This window comes from Eucyclogobius newberryi, unplaced genomic scaffold, assembly GCF_026437365.1.
Source record: "Eucyclogobius newberryi isolate DKJ021-1_F unplaced genomic scaffold, fEucNew1.0.hap1 SCAF_17, whole genome shotgun sequence".
In the NCBI taxonomy this organism is placed as follows: domain Eukaryota; kingdom Metazoa; phylum Chordata; class Actinopteri; order Gobiiformes; family Gobiidae; genus Eucyclogobius; species Eucyclogobius newberryi.
This window is the reverse complement of record NW_027315801.1, coordinates 15230409-15246100: the sequence shown is the minus strand read 5'-3', so window position 1 is coordinate 15246100 and position 15692 is coordinate 15230409. Positions and strand designations below refer to the sequence as shown.

The 15692-nt window shown below is 48.1% G+C and overlaps 2 pseudogenes; one reads left to right on the top strand and one right to left on the bottom strand.

Moving 5' to 3' along the window:
* Window positions 1-5376: 5376 nt before the first annotated feature.
* LOC140362971 (dynein axonemal intermediate chain 1 pseudogene) lies at window positions 5377-7433 on the bottom strand (annotated as a pseudogene).
* Window positions 7434-7515: 82 nt separating this feature from the next.
* LOC140362588 (uncharacterized) lies at window positions 7516-15232 on the top strand (annotated as a pseudogene).
* Window positions 15233-15692: the final 460 nt, after the last annotated feature.

The window sequence follows — 15692 nt, the reverse complement described above, 5'->3', positions numbered from 1 at the left end:
CGCCCATTGGGAGGAGCCTTCCTGAAGTAGCAAGAGTTGTTTGTTTCAACAGAAACTCCCCCCTTGTATCTACCGAGCTAGCCTATTCAGAATTTTAATGGCCTATTAGAATCCTCTTTGTCTTTGTGAGACCCTGGCTCAACCACCCTGAGTACCTGATTAGCATCTAAATGTCCTGGTCCTGGTCCTCTACCTTTCCAGGGGTTCAGTATTCCATTATAGATACCAGGAAGATTGAATCTTAGCCCTCCATTTCTGTTTAAAGAAGGTCTTTCTTTTTTAACAAAAATAGCTTCCTTGACTCCTCTTTGAAACCATCTTTTCTCCCTGCTTAAAACCTTCACCTCACCGTCTTCAAACGAGTGATTAGAGGCTTCAAGATGGAGATGCACGGCGCTCTGTGGTCCTGAACTTGTATTTCTTCTGTGCTGAGTCCAGATGACTACAACTGAAGCTTTTTCTACTATGGAACACTCCTGGACGAATGAGGGATTACACCGACATGTTACATCTAGTGTTTTGAATGTTCTAGACACCATTTCCCCTGTGAAGGCTAAAATGGTTAAAAATAAGCAGAAGGCGCCATGGAGAAATGATGATTCCTCCGGGCCGAACGGAAATGGTGCAAGTCAAAGTCTCTCGTTGGAACTCGAATGGAACTCGCTGTAACTCTCTGCTCTTTCTGACTTACCCCTGCCGGGGTTTTGGCACTGTGGCTTCAGCCAATCAACCGCTGAGTCAGTTTGATAAGGGCTGGACTAGGACTAGGTCTGGAGGAAGACCCTCCTTTGTTCGGCTTTACCAAAGGCCACAAGAGTTACATAAAAGGTAAAACTATCCACAAAACAAGTTATGAAACACTTCAATTGACATGTAAAAAACGATAACACAATATGTACATGTAAAGTCATTTGGTGGACAAATTTTGTGGAAAGTCAAAGTCAAAGCTCCAGGTTCAAAAATAGATTTACAAAGAGAAGCTGAACATGTACAACCTAATTTTATGTAGAACTAGAGAAAGATACAACAAAGAACAGATAACTTACCGAAAACTTAATCGAAAAGCTCTTATAAAAACTCTTATATAAAACCTCTCATATTCTTAAAAAAAGAAAAAGAAAAGAATAGTAACAATAATAACGCTCTCATTTACAGCAGAATTATAGACGGACTATATTGCACCAATATGATTGACATGACAATATACACATGTGGGTATGACAGTATACACGTGTTTAGGGCTAACAGTGTTTGTTGTACAGTCTGACAGCAGCAGAAGGAAAGACCTGTGAAACCTCTCCTTCACACAGCAAGAGTGGATCAGTCTGTCACTGAAGCTGCTCTCCAGAGCGGACAGAGTGTCCTGCAGGGGGTGAGACTCATGGTCCAGCATATATGTGAGTTTAGCCAGGACCCTGCTGTCCCCCACCTCCTGCACCGAGTCAACAGCACAGTCCAGGACGGAGCTGGACTTCTTGATGACCATGTCCAGCTTCTTCCTCTCCCTCTCTGTGATGCTGCTGCTCCTGCAGACCACACCGTACAGGGGGGCTGATGCCACCACAGAGTCGTAGAAGGTCTTCAGGAGTGGCCCTGTCACTCCTGAAGACCTGAGTCTCCTCAGGAGGTAGAGCCGACTCTGGCTCTTTCTGTACAATGCGTGTTATGAGTGTTATGAGTCCAGTCCAGTTTGTGGTTCAGATGAACACCCAGGTACTTGTATGAGTCCACTCTCTCAATGTCCCTTCCCTGGATGTTCACTGGTGAGGGGGCAGTGGGGTGGTGTCTGCGGAAGTCCACCACCATCTCCTTTGTCTTCCCCGCGTTGATGAGGAGGTGGTTCCGCTGACACCAGTCCACAAAGTCATACGCCAGTCCTCTGTCCTCCACATCACTGTCGTTCGTGATGAGTCTGATGATGGCAGAGTTGTCAGAGAAGCTCTGCAGGACATAGCTGTCCGTGTCGTGTCTGAAGTCTGCAGTGTAGAGGGTGAAGAGAAAGGGCGCAAGTACAGTGCCCTGGGGCGCCCCCACACTGCAGGTCCTGGTGTCAGACACACAGTCCCGGGCTCTCACAAACTGGGGGCGTTCTGTGAGGTAGTCCAGAATCCACTCTGCCAGCTCATACTCCACACCAGCCATCTCCAGCTTGTTCCTCAGGAGCAGCGGCAGGATGGTGTTGAAGGCGCTGGAGAGATCAAATAACAGGATCCTCACAGCGCTGCCAGGTTTCTCCAGATGAGAGAGGGAGCGGTGCAGCAGGGAGATGACGGCGTCCTCCACTCCAATGCCAGGGGTTGGCAGGGGGACTGTGTGCTGGGGGGATGGGTGAGTTTGGGTGGAGTGGTGGGCTGATGGGCCGGAGCAGAGGTGTGAAGAGGAACGGGTGTGGGCCATTGTCCAGCTGTGGGAGAGAGAGCATGCAGCTGTGCAGGGGGAGGGGTGGGTGATTGATCAAATTTCAGGAAGTGATAATTCAGTTAATTCACCCACTGTAGGTCCCCTCCGTCTGGAACTTTGAAGCCTGAGATGGTTTTCAGGCTCCTCCACACTCCTTGAATGTTCTGCTGCTGCAGCTGGTCCTCCAACTTTCTCTTGTAGCTGGCTTCCGCCTGCCTGATCTTCCTCCTCAGCTTCTTCTGCAGTCCTCAGCTCCTCCTTGTTCCCTGACCTAAAAGCTCTCTTCTTTTTCAGCAGAGCCTTCAGTTTATAGTTAATCCATGGCCAGTGTTTTATTGTCTCTGGTGGGGCAGGTAACATACTGGGTGTATATAGGCAGAACAGAAGAGGGAGAAGCGTGGTTGAAGTCACCAGAGACGAGGACCTGTGGGTGCCGTGTCTGTAACCTGCTGGTGCAGGAGAGCAGTGCTTCACAAGCATCATACAGACCCATTTCTATTCTGAATGTGGACTATTGTATATGCACCCCAATTATGTCCAACAAAATGGAACAAATACTCCCACAATGATCAGACAGAATTTGTTAGCAAACAACAAACACAAGATAACATAAGATGATCCTTACACATAATGAGCCAAATACAAACAAAAACAAAGCCGTAATAATTAATTTGGACGCTGAGAAGGCTATTGATTCTGTTAGCATGCCATATTTATTTAAAGTGCTTAACAAATTTCAAATCGACTATAACTATAAAACATTGGAGCTATTTACAATGGTCCAACATCAAGAATTAAAATCTATGGTCATCTGACAGATCACTGACTCTGGACAGGGGGGTCAGGCAGGGCTGTGCCTGGTCTCCCCTCCTATTTGCTTTGTATTTGGAACATTGGCTCACATTTTTTCGACAATCAAAAACAATTCACGGTTTTACAATTGGTTAATTGGTGGGATGGAACATAAAATTTCTTGCTATGCAGATGTTATTTTATTGTATTTGACCAAACTAGAAATTTCCATAAATGTGATGCATTGTCATTAAGAAATTGGTCCAATGTCTGCATACAAATTAAATGTATAAAAAACTTACTGTTACTGACACCCCCTTCTGACCTTTAGAAAGACTTACCCATTTAAATGGTAAAGGGAATCTTAGATATTTAGGCGTGGTACTCCATAGAGACCTAGCAACAACTCTGGAGAATATACCCCTGTTTTTACTAGCATAAAAAATATCTAAAAAAATGAAATCTTATCCCATGCTTAAGTCCAAGTCAAAGGATTAAAACTATAAAAATATATGTTTTGCCCCGGGTTCTCTGTCTTTTCCAGACTCCTTCAATTTCCATCCCAACTAGCTGTTTGATGAGTGGAATAAAAAAAGATCTAGATTAGTATGGCAAGGAAAGAAACCCTGTCTGGTTCAAAACTTTACAATCATAAAAAAGGATGTTGGCCTTGGCTAATTTTGTTGTTGAAATTTCAGCTCAAATCAGAACGGTTTTACTGGTGCTATCGAGAATAGAATGAGAATCAGAATCAGAATATGAAGCTCAATGGAAAAAATATTGAGATTACACCTAACAGTACATCATGATTAAAAATAAAAACAATCTTAATCTAAAAAATATATATCTAAAAAAACATTGAAAAGTGTACTCTAAACTGTAATATGCACATTAAACAGCAAAGTTATCCACAGAATTCTACATATTTAAACTCTAGTTATTCTAGAATATTGTGTCCGGATTCAATTATTTTTTTAATTATACAATCATTTATTGTATAATATTTCAGCTTCAACCGCTTAGATTCAGTTCTAGTCATGTGGACATTTTAATGGGGGGGAAAACAAGACATTTGGACTCTCACCCACGAGGTATTCTCAATCTGAAGATCTAGTCTGAGAACTCCTGACAATGGCCAGGGTTTCTCCCGCTCAAAACACTATTGTATATGACTGGTAAGTTGAACCATAAACCTACATTCCAGTTTAAAGAGAGATTCTCTTTATTTTTTAACAAAAATTGCCTCCTTGACTCCTCTTTCAAACCATCGCGTCTCCGAGCTTAGAATATTCACCTCACTGTCCTCAAAGTTTGTAGCTTTAAGATGAAGATGCACGGCGCTCTGTGGTCCTGAATTTGCATGTCTTCTGTGCTGATAAAGCCTCTTGTGAAGTGGCTGTTTAGTCTCACCTATGTAATGCTCTTAAACATTTCACTGGAGTGGTCCAAACCACATCTCAGTAAAAAGCATGATGCTGCTGTCCCTTTACTCCTGCTGGGATCGCGTGAGTCCCTGGAGAGATCTCATGTTTTCGGTGATGATGGAGGGAATAGTAGGCCTGAAACATCTCTTCTTCTCCTGGAGCCTCCGTGTCTTGCAAAGCACCTCCGCTGGGATCTCGCGTTGGTCCAGGGGGAACAACAGCTGCTCCTTTGACAGCTGCTCCTTTGAGTAGACAAACGTAGCCCAGGGGGCGCTGGGGGTTAACGCACATTGTAGCGCCGAAAACATGCAATTCAACAAAATAAAGTTGAATCAAAGCAAAGCCAAAGCTTGTCTGTAAACCCTGGACTTACAAAGGAATGTAAAAATGTTCCAGAGAGTATTTACAATATTACAATAAGTAGAGAAGTTAGAGAAGAGTGTTGCAACAAGCAGCCAGCTTTAGAAAGCATACAAAGGATACAAAGAAGAGTAGTTTCAAGCTAAACTGTAAACTACTACTACTTTTATCAGGAGGTTCGGCCCTGTGGGCAGGGCCTACTCGGAGTAGAATACATTTCTGAGTTCTCAGACTTTATCCGCAGATTGTGAATGACTCTTGGATTAGAATTGAAACGTCTTGTTTTTCTAAAAAAAAAGAAAAACTGTCCAAATGACTACAACTGAATATTTTTCTACAATGAACACGTCTGGACAAATGAGGGTTTACACCGTTAGCCCCCTTTACCTCCTGTTAGCTCCCATTAGCTCCCGTTTGCTCTTTGCAGGTGTCTTAGCTGTTGCCGTTGTGCTCCGGCTCTCGCAGCAAAGACAGAAGCTTCTCCATCTTTGCCATTTCAGCCTCTGGGCCTTTGGATTGCTTCTGGTGCTTTTTCATCTTTGGCTGCTTTCTGAGGTTTGGAGATAGTTTGAAACTGGACACCCGTCCTCTTTCGTCTCCCACAATGAGCACAGGATGCACTGGGTTGAACTGGACATGCGTCAGTTTTTTCTTGGTCGTGACTTGCTGCTGACACAAAGCCTGGTATTTGTTTGAACTCAGGTCGAACACATGGATCGTCCCGTTTGTGGTCACAGCAGAGAACACAGTGGAGGAGTATGGAGCCCAGCACACGTTGCCCACAGCCGAACACAGGTCAAAGGTGAACATGGGAGCACTGATGGTGTGGTCCCAGAGCTTCACAGTCCAGTCCGAGCTGCAGGACATGAAGACTTTGGGATGGAACTGGTTCCACTTCAACGAGTCTACAGGCATGACATGAGCGTCGTACAAGTCCAGATACTCCCCCAAGTTATTCTTCGAACACTTGTAAATCTTTCCTGTTTCACTGCCCACAAGAAAAAGGTGGTCAATTTGTTTGTGGAAGTCGAAGGACGTGAGACAAGCATTGATGTTCTCGTCGTTGGACACGCTTACTGTCAGGCGGATAATGTCTGTGTGCACCAGCTTATTCTTCACCAGAGTCCAGCAGACCACACGACCATCAGATGACACAGAGAAGAAGTTGTGGTTGTTGTCCATGTCGTTGTTCTGCCATTGAACCTGCCACACAGGGTCGGTGTGCTTGCCCGTCTTGGCTGTGCTCTTAAACACCGGCTCGGAGCTTCTTTTTTGGAGGTTGAACACGGCCACAGAGCCATCGTAGAAGCCGGCTGTGGCCAAATGGGGGCATTGCTCGTGCACGTCCATGCACAGCACACTTGACCAAGTGGGAAAGAAGTACTCTGGGTATGAAGTGTTTTTTAGCGAGTAGAACAAGAGCAGGCCGTGCGACTGACAGTTAAACTCATATGATCCCATTCCAACAGCAAAAAGATCAGGATATTTCTTGTTCCAACAGAGTGCAGTGACTGAAAGTTTCTTGGCCTTGTCGAACTGAAACTTCCACAGCGGCAGCAGAGTTCCCTCTTGACGGCCCTCGTCTGCCGGGTCCTCGAAGTATTTAAAATCCTGGAGAATCAGGTCAAACGTGTTCTGGTTCACCATCCGCTCCAGGATCTTTGCCGCTTTGGACAATTTGTTCAGACTATCGGCCAGTGAGTCTGTTGCACTCAGTTTCTTCTCATCCTTTCTGCTTTGATTCTGTTTGTCTTTGCTCCTCTCTTGTTTCTCCAGCTCAACGTATGCGTCATAAATCTCCCACTGGTTGGCCGTGGCGGAGAAAGTGCTTTGAGGAGGAGGCTCAGTCTGAACACTTCGCTCCCGCAAAGGGTTGTTCAGCGTCTGCGAGGCTCTTTCACTGAAGTTGAACTGGTTTGTGAGTTTGCGTTCTTTTTGGTCAAGTTTTGTTGCATCGCTGTCTGGTCTGTCGTCGTCTGCCGCGTCGTCACTTTCTTCCGGAGTATGTGGTTTCTCTGCCTCATGTTGCACTCCAGCCTCCACTGCCACCGTGAGTCCTTCTTTGGCCCTGAGTCTCCGAGCCTCCTCTGAGTCCTGGTGCAACACACTTGGCTCCAGAACAAAGTGAACTGCAAGATGACCCACTGTGACGGGTTTGAACGAGCGCTCCTTGTAGCTGTAGCGTATGATGTTGTCTGGAGCATGAGGGTTGTTGGCCGTGAGGCTCCTGGTGAGCTCTTTCTTCAGCTCAGCCTCAGATAGCTCCTGGTGGTCGTTGGGCTTCACTGCAGTCATGTGGCTCAGATCTTCTCCGAGGTCTGCAGCCTCCAAACTCTCTCTTTTTTTTGCTCTTTTCGCCACATTTCCCATTTGACTGCCCTTTCTTCTTTGATTGTTTGACACAGACATTTCTCCGCTTAATGTCCCGCACTCACTTTAGTCTGAGTTAAATGTGAACTAAAAGCTGTTAAAAGTTTGTTTTTGCGTGATGCTGTGCACTTGTGTACAGATTCAATGATCATTTGTTCTTCTGTTTGTTATGGCGGTTGGTATCCAAGTGTTACATTACCGCCACCCACTATAGTTGTCTTGTTGCTGCTGTTTTATGGCGATTGGTATCAAAGTGTTACATTACCGCCAGACTTTTTTCTTTAGACTTTTTTCTTTTCTTTAGACTTCATTCTTCAGAGTCCGACCGGCTTTATTCCAGAGCAGACACTTCTTCATCTTCCTTCCTTGGTGTTTGGTGCTTTATTCTTTAGGATTCATTATTTAGGCTTTGATACTTCCGTTGTTATCGTTGCTTGGCAGCCGTGTATCTACTGGATTGGGCGAGGACAGGAGACCAGCGACGCCCCTACTTCCATTTCTTTACTCTGATCACTCTGATTCCCCAAAAGTAGATTTCCTTCACAGTAGACTCCCATTCAACGCCTTTAGCCTGTTTCCTATTTCGGCCCATTCAAGTTCTTTTGTTCCAAGGAATCTTCCTGCAGCTTTAGCAATGATCCTGATCCTTTCAGTTCCCTTTTGAGTTGTTGTTGTTGTTGTTGTTGTTGTTGTTGTTTTATGGCGGTTGGCATCCAAGTGTTGCATTACCGCCAGACTTTATTCCTCAGACTTTGTCGTAGTCCTCCCTTTTGAGTTTGAGCAGCACAGTTTACAACATCCTCAGTTGTACGTCTTACGTCTTTAAAGGTGATTGTTCTTGCTTTATAATCATTAGAATGATTATGTCATCATTATAATGATGATGTCATATAGCCCTACACTCACTTTATGATTGGGTGAACTGGGGGGAGGGAGTCTAATGGCTCGTTCACGCCAGGAATGCCAACTGCCATAAAAAACAACAACGACAACGCGCCGTCATGGGACCCCGGTCCTAATACTGAATGGTGTTGAAGCAGTCAGCGACGTTGACAAAGCTGAACTGTTGGCCAGCACCTTTGTGTCGGTGCACAGCTCTGACAATCTCTCACCTGCGGAAAGGCACTACAGGGAGAGTACTTTGGCCCAGAATTCTGAGCTGATTGGGCACCAGCCTTCGACTCAAGATGACCTTGACCTTCCGTTTAGTTTGTTTGAGCTAAGGAGAGCACTTTCTAAGGCGAAACAGACAGCCCCGGGTAGAGATGAGGTGTGCTATGACATGCTCTCTCATTTGACTGATGACACGCTTGGGCTAGTCCTGGGTCTTTTCAACCGTGTTTGGGATTCAGGTTGTGTTCCATCTGCGTGGAAACAGTCTACGGTGGTGCCGGTTCTGAAGCCGGGTAGGCCAGCGTCTGACCCTTCAAGTTATAGGCCGATTGCCTTGACGTCGCAGCTCGGGAAAACGATGGAGCGCATGGTTACCGAGCGGTTGGATTACTTCTTGGAGAGTCGGGGTTTGCTTCCTGCGCACCAGAGTGGTTTCCGTAGGGGCAGGAACACCATGGATTCCGTGTTGTGTTTGGAATCTGATATCCAGCTGGCCAGGGCTCAGAAAGAAAAGGTTATTGCGGTGCTCTTTGATGTGGAGAAGGCGTACGATATGGTTTGGAAGGATGGGCTCCTCATTAAGCTGCGGAAGTGTGGTGTGAAGGGTAAACTGTTTAACTGGGTCCGGAGCTTTCTGTCTGGCCGGCGTATCCAAACCAGAGTGGGCGCTGCTTACTCTGGGGTCTATGAGGTAGAGAATGGGATCCCGCAGGGGAGTGTGTGTAGCCCTATCTTGTTCAATGTCATGATTAAGGACATCTTTGACGACGTGGATGGGTCTGTTGGGAGGAGCCTTTATGCTGATGATGGTGCTCTATGGGTGAGAGGGAGGAATCTCCGGTTTTACGAGGCGAAACTGCAAAGGGCAATACAGCAGGTGGAGCAGTGGACCCTGAAGTGGGGGTTTAAACTGTCCGTACGGAAGTCTCAAGTGATCTGTTTCTTCAATGGGCATAGGGACGTCTCCCTTCGACTGCATGGGCAGGTGCTTGAACAGGTCAGGGAGGTGAGGTTCTTGGGGGTCACCTTTGACGAGAGGCTTAGTTGGCGTCAGCACATTGATGAGGTCAGTGGTAAATGCAAAAGGGTGAATAACTTGCTCCGTTGTCTATCCGGCCAGGACTGGGGGGCCAGCAGAAGGTCGCTCCTGGGTATTTATCGGGCCGTCATGAGGGCGGCTATTGATTATGGCTGTATAGCCTACATGTCTGCGGCTGAGACTAACTTAAAGAAGCTTGATGTGGAGCAAGCCCAGGCCTTGCGCATCTGCTGTAGGGCTTTTAGGACCTCCCCTGTCTCGGCGCTGCAGGTTGAGTTGGGGGAATTGCCGTTACGGCTCCGGAGGCTAGAACTTCTGTTAGCTTACTGGGTGAATGTGCAAGGTCATACGAGCTCTCACCCGGTGAGGGACTTTCTCAGGGTTGATGGGGGGCAGAGTGAGGCTGGCGGTATGGTTTTCAGCCAGGTAGGAAATGCGAAGGCGCGGCTTGCGGGGGTTGGTGATCTGCGTGTGAGCCCGTCGGTGGCTTTGTCTGCTATAGCTCCGTGGAAGTTTGTCCCGGCTCCTGTTGATGTTAGCTTGCATGGCAAGCTTAGAGGAGTCGCTGGGAGGGCACCGCAGTTTGCCGTTCAAGCGATCATCGATAAGCACTCAGGTGATGTGTTTATTTATACCGACGGGTCTAGGGATCCTGAGAGTGGGCGTACTGGCGCCGCTTATTTTGTGCCTGAGCTGGGGCTAGCGGTCAAGAAGAGGTTGACAGATCGCCTTTCTGTTTTCACGTCGGAACTTATAGCGATACGGTTGGCGTTGGAATGGGCGGAATCTGCTTTGCAGTGTTGCGGCATTGTGGTGGCCTCTGACAGCCTTTCTGCATTGCAAAGCATTAAATCTGGGAAATCGGATTGCAGACAGGATGTGTTGAATGGCATCTTCTGTCTGATGCTCTCCCTGTCCAGGAAGGATGTGAGGGTTTCCTTCATTTGGGTCCCTGCGCATGTGGGGGTGGATGGTAACGAAATGGCTGATGCACTGGCTAAACGTTCCCTTCGGCGGCCATCAATTGATGTAGCGGTTGAGTTGGGCAAGTCTGAAATCAAGCCCGTTATCAAGAGTCATGTGGTCGGCCTTTGGCAGGAATTTTGGAGCCACTGTGTTACTGGACGGCATCTCTATCACATACAGGGTAGTGTGGGTCCTTGCGGGTCTATGGGCAGGAACGCGTGGGAGGAAAGGGCCTTCGCCCGCATGAGGATTGGCCATACTGGACTCAATTGGTCACTGAGTAGGATAGGCAAACATCCGACCGGTCTGTGTGGTCACTGTCGGGTGCCAGAGACTGTCGAGCATGTGCTGATTTGCTGTGAGGCTTATGATAGGGAAAGGGCCGGGTTGGCCTTGTGGTTTCGGAATAATGGGCGGGAGTTCAATCTGCGGAACGTTCTGGCGATCCAGTCACAGGGTTTGTGTCAGGCTGTGGTTGCTTACTTATGTAGCACAGGGCTGGGTAAACGTTTATAGAGGTGGGGGGTGTTGGAGACTGAGCCGAGGATGAGGAGCAAGAGGATGTTCTAACGCGCTTGGACTTCGTGGGCCTAGAAACGCCAAAGTGATGGAAGAAGGACTTCTAACCGAACGTCAAAGAGGGCGAGGAAGGTGAAGAAGAGTCTCCCTGGAATAAAGCCGGTTGGTCTCTGACACAACAACTATTCTAGTCACAAAAACACATCATGACCTCATGGGCTTTGTACGCCAAAGCAATGGGAGGAGTACTTTTACGGACTACGACAGAGTCTGAGGACTACGAAACGTCTGAGGATTAAAGTCTGGCGGTAATGCAACACTCGGATGCCAACCGCCATAAAACAACAACAACAACAACAACAGTTTGGATATTACGGCAACATAGAGGAACGCCTCGGTCCGTATGACGGGGAAGAAGAAGAGGAAGCGTGACCTGGTCGGTGACGATATGAACAGCGGGGAGGACTCCCCTGGAGCCACTGATCCTGTGCAGCGTAGGGCGTCTTCTTGCTCGTCTATGGAGGGCTCTCTCAGTGAGGAGCAGGGCGGGGGGGTTGCAGATGTCGGGGATGTGAGTTCAGAGTGTAAGGTGTTCATAAAGCTCGCGCAGGATAATGCGTCCTTTAAGGGGTGGGATCCGATGGCATTGACAAGGAGCCTGACTGTAGCTGTGGGAGTGGTCAAGCATGCGAGTGTCCTTAGGGATGGCTCGCTGCTGGTCGTGTGCAAGGACGTGGCTCAGCAAAGGAAGGCGATTGAAGCTAAGTGTCTGGGGGGGAAGGACATTCTTGTGTCTGATGCTGTAAGAGGCACGGTCAGGGGAGTTATAGTAGGCGTCCCTACTACGACATCTGTGGATGACATAAAGGAGAATTTGACTGGAGCTAAGGTGGTGGATGCTAGGCGGTTGAAGATGACCCGGGATGGGGTAAGGTGTGACAGCCTGTCGATAATGATTAGATTTGAAGGTGGGATCCTGCCTCGTGTGGTGTGCGTTGGGTACATGCGCTATGGCGTACGCCCATATGTTCTGCCGCCCCTGCGTTGCTTCAAGTGCCAGCGCTTTGGGCATATTGCAGCGGTCTGTAGAGGGAAGCAGAAGTGTGGTAAATGTGCAGGAGACCACGAGTATGGGAAGTGTGACGACGGAGCAAAACTCAAGTGCTGTAACTGTGGGGGAGAGCATAGCTCTGCCTACGGGGGATGCGTGTTCAGCAAGAGGGCTGCTGAGGTGCAAAAAGTTAGAGCCTCTCAAGGCATATCCTACGCGGATGCGGTCAAGAAGGTGTCTGGTAGTCAGGTGACGGTGGATGCAGTGGGGGCTGCCAGTGCTGCTGGTGTCCTAGGCGACAGGGGAGGGGGCAGCGTTGCCCGCGGCCAGGGGGAGGTCCCCACTGGGATGCCTGTGAGTGTGGCTTCCACGGGCAGAGGCCCTGTGGGTGCGGAGGATGTACTGGTTGTGAAGAGGAAAGATTTCGTCCTCTTTATAGTGGAAGTGATTAACTGTACTGGGCAAACCAAGAAGAGATCCGAAAAGACTAAGATCATCGCTAAGGCTGCAGGGAAGTACTTTGGAGCTGGGGGCCCCGAGTGGACGGAGATAGAGGATGCGCTGCGGGAGGGCGCCCTGCCCCATTCTGGCAGTGGGAGTGGGGGGGCTCCCGATGCGCCGTCAGGTTCCGGGGGCTCATAATGGCGGTGGTTGTCTTGCAATGGAATGCGCGTAGTCTTCGTGCTAATGGCCAGGAATTTAAGCATTTTGTCTCTACCTTGTTGAACAAGCCTCACGTTATGTGCGTGCAGGAGACTTGGTTACGACCTAGGTGGGGTTTTGGGATACAAGGGTATGTGTTCGTTAGGAATGATAGGGAGCAGGGTAGAGGCGGAGGTGTGGCTGTGTTTGTCCGAGATGACCTAAATTACGTTGTTGTCAGTGTGTGTAAAGCGCCGGAGGCCCTGGCGGTGAGGGTCTGGCTGGGTGGTGAAGCTGTTACTGTGGTTAACCTTTATAATCCGTGTGGTGAGTTAACGTTAGAGTCCTTACATAGTATCGGTAAGGATGTTCGGGGAAAGGCCGTGTGGTGTGGGGATTTTAATGCGCATAGCGCTTTGTGGGGCGGTAGTGGTACCGATAGGTATGGGCAGGTGGTAGAGGGTTTTATCAATCAAAGGGAGTTGGTTTATCTGAATGATGGGGGTGGGACCCGCTATGATATGGGGACCGGTGCGGAAAGTGCAATAGAGGTGGGGGGTGTTGGAGACTGAGCCGAGGATGAGGAGCAAGAGGATGTTCTAACGCGCTAGGACTTCATGGGCCTAGAAACGCCAAAGTGATGGAAGAAGGACTTCTAAAGGATAAAACGACAAAGACGTCCCATGACCTCATGGGCTTTGTAAAACAACAAAGACGTCCCATGATCTCATGGGCTTTGTACTTCCATAGCACCGAACGTCAAAGAGGGCGAGGAAGGTGAAGAAGAGTCTCCCTGGAATAAAGCCGGTTGGTCTCTGACACAACAACTATTCTAGTCACAAAGACACATCATGACCTCATGGGCTTTGTAACACCAAAGCAATGGGAGGAGTACTTTTACGGACTACGACAGAGTCTGAGGACTATGAAACGTCTGAGGAATAAAGTCTGGCGGTAATGCAACACTCGGATGCCAACCGCCATAAAACAACAACAACAACAACAACAACAACGCCGCAGACGCCGATTCGCGCTGGACGCAGAAGTTGGACGCCTGTACATTTAAAGACTAGACGCAAATAAGCCGCGTTCTCGACGCAAGGGAGCAGAGCCAAAAAATAATAAGTGGGTCCGCCGCCTGCGCATGCGCAGTGGAGGTGTTGGTCTCTTGGTGAAAATGGCGGATATAGAGACAAGTTTTCACTTATTTGGCTTTAAAAACCCTCATACGGAGGCGCCGTACTTGGCGGCGACGTGTCTGGGTACACAGGAGGCGATCTGAGTTTGGAGAATTCCACCATTTGCTGCCAGAGCTGCGCGGCTTGACGATCAGCGTTTTCAGCGCTATTTTCGTCTGTCCCGTCCCCAGTTTGACGACCTGTTATCCCGCATTGGTGCGAGGATAACCTACCAGAACACCAACTACAGACATTCATACATAGCTAATAAAAGTAACCAGGGTAAATAGTGGACGGTGTTTGAACTATATTTAAACGAAGCTCGACGCTCATACAACACCAAGTGTATTTTTATTAAAATGTCTTTATATTGCCTGGTCTTGTGTACCATTTTAGAATCGATTGTGGTATATTTTATAAAAGTACATGTAAACTATATTTAGGATATATTGTTATTTGTTTGTTTGTTTGTTTTTTATTCAGTTTTCTTGCCACTGGAGACTCCTACAGGACAATTTCCAGCAGCTTCAGGGTTGGTGTGTCCACAGTCTCCTCCATCATCCCTGAAGTAGCAGCTGTCATCTGGGACTGTCTCGTGGCAGAATTTATGGCAGTGCCCACAGCGGAGGACTGGAGGTCCATTGCAGCGGAGTTCCAGGAGCGGTGGAACTACCCTCTCTGCTGTGGAGCTGTGGACGCGAAACATGTCCGGATGAAGCCCCCCCAACTCAGGATCTCGCTTCTTCAATTACAAGGGGGATCATTCCCTTGTCTCCTGGCCGTGGTCGATGCTTGGTATCGTTTCCGGGTAATCGACGTGGGGGGACATGGGAGGACGAGTGATGGGGGGATCTTGGCCAACTCTGCATTTGGTCAGGCCCTGCGTGAAGGCACTCTCCAGCTGCCCCCTGACCAGAACCTGCCTGGGGCTGAAGACAGAGGCCTACAGCCCCATGTCTTTGTAGCGGATGAAGCCTTCCCGCAGCAAAGACATCTGATGAGACCCTTCCCTGGACGTAGGCGCCTCCCCATTGAAGAGCGGGTCTTCAACTACCGCCTCTCTCGGGCACGGCTGGTGGTTGAAGACGCCTTTGGGATCTGGACCTCACAATGGAGGATGTTTCTGCGGCGCCTGGAAGTCCACCCTGAAGTCGCGGAGAAGTGTGTGAAGGCGACTTGTCTCCTCCACAACTTCATGCGAGCCACAGCGCCGGCGCATGTGCCTGGAGCGTGGGGGGCTGGAGCACAGGAGGAGCCACTTCCAGGTGTGGGGCGGATCGGGGCAAATATCTCTTTCCAAGAGGCCTTGAGGGTGAGGGAGGTGTTTAAGGCCCATTTCACTGAAGAAGGAGCAGTGCCATGGCAGCCAAGAGAATAGTCATGTCCTCCACAGGACTGACCCACAACGGCTCTTTTAAGAGCCACCCACTAAACAACAAAGAGCTTAATTTGAGTATGTTTTGGTACATCTGTCCACAGTCTGTTGTATACAGTGTTTTTATAAAGTGTTTTTCATATTTATTGGCAACGTCAAGATTGAGCCCAAAGGCCAGGCTTTTTTTTATTTATAAAACCGTGATTAGCTCAGCTTTTGTCCTTGGCTTTTTGCTTATGACTTTAAATTTTGGATAATGAATTAAGTACATCTTTAAATAATAAAATTTAACTACCCAGGATTATATATAAGAAAAAAGTGGCATGCGAGTGAGTGCATACAGGAGACACGTTTTATAATATCAACATAAATTCTTACAAAAATATAACATTAACTATATACAAAATTAACAAAATAACAAAATAAATAACTATTTACAAAAAGGAACAGGAGCAAGAAGGAC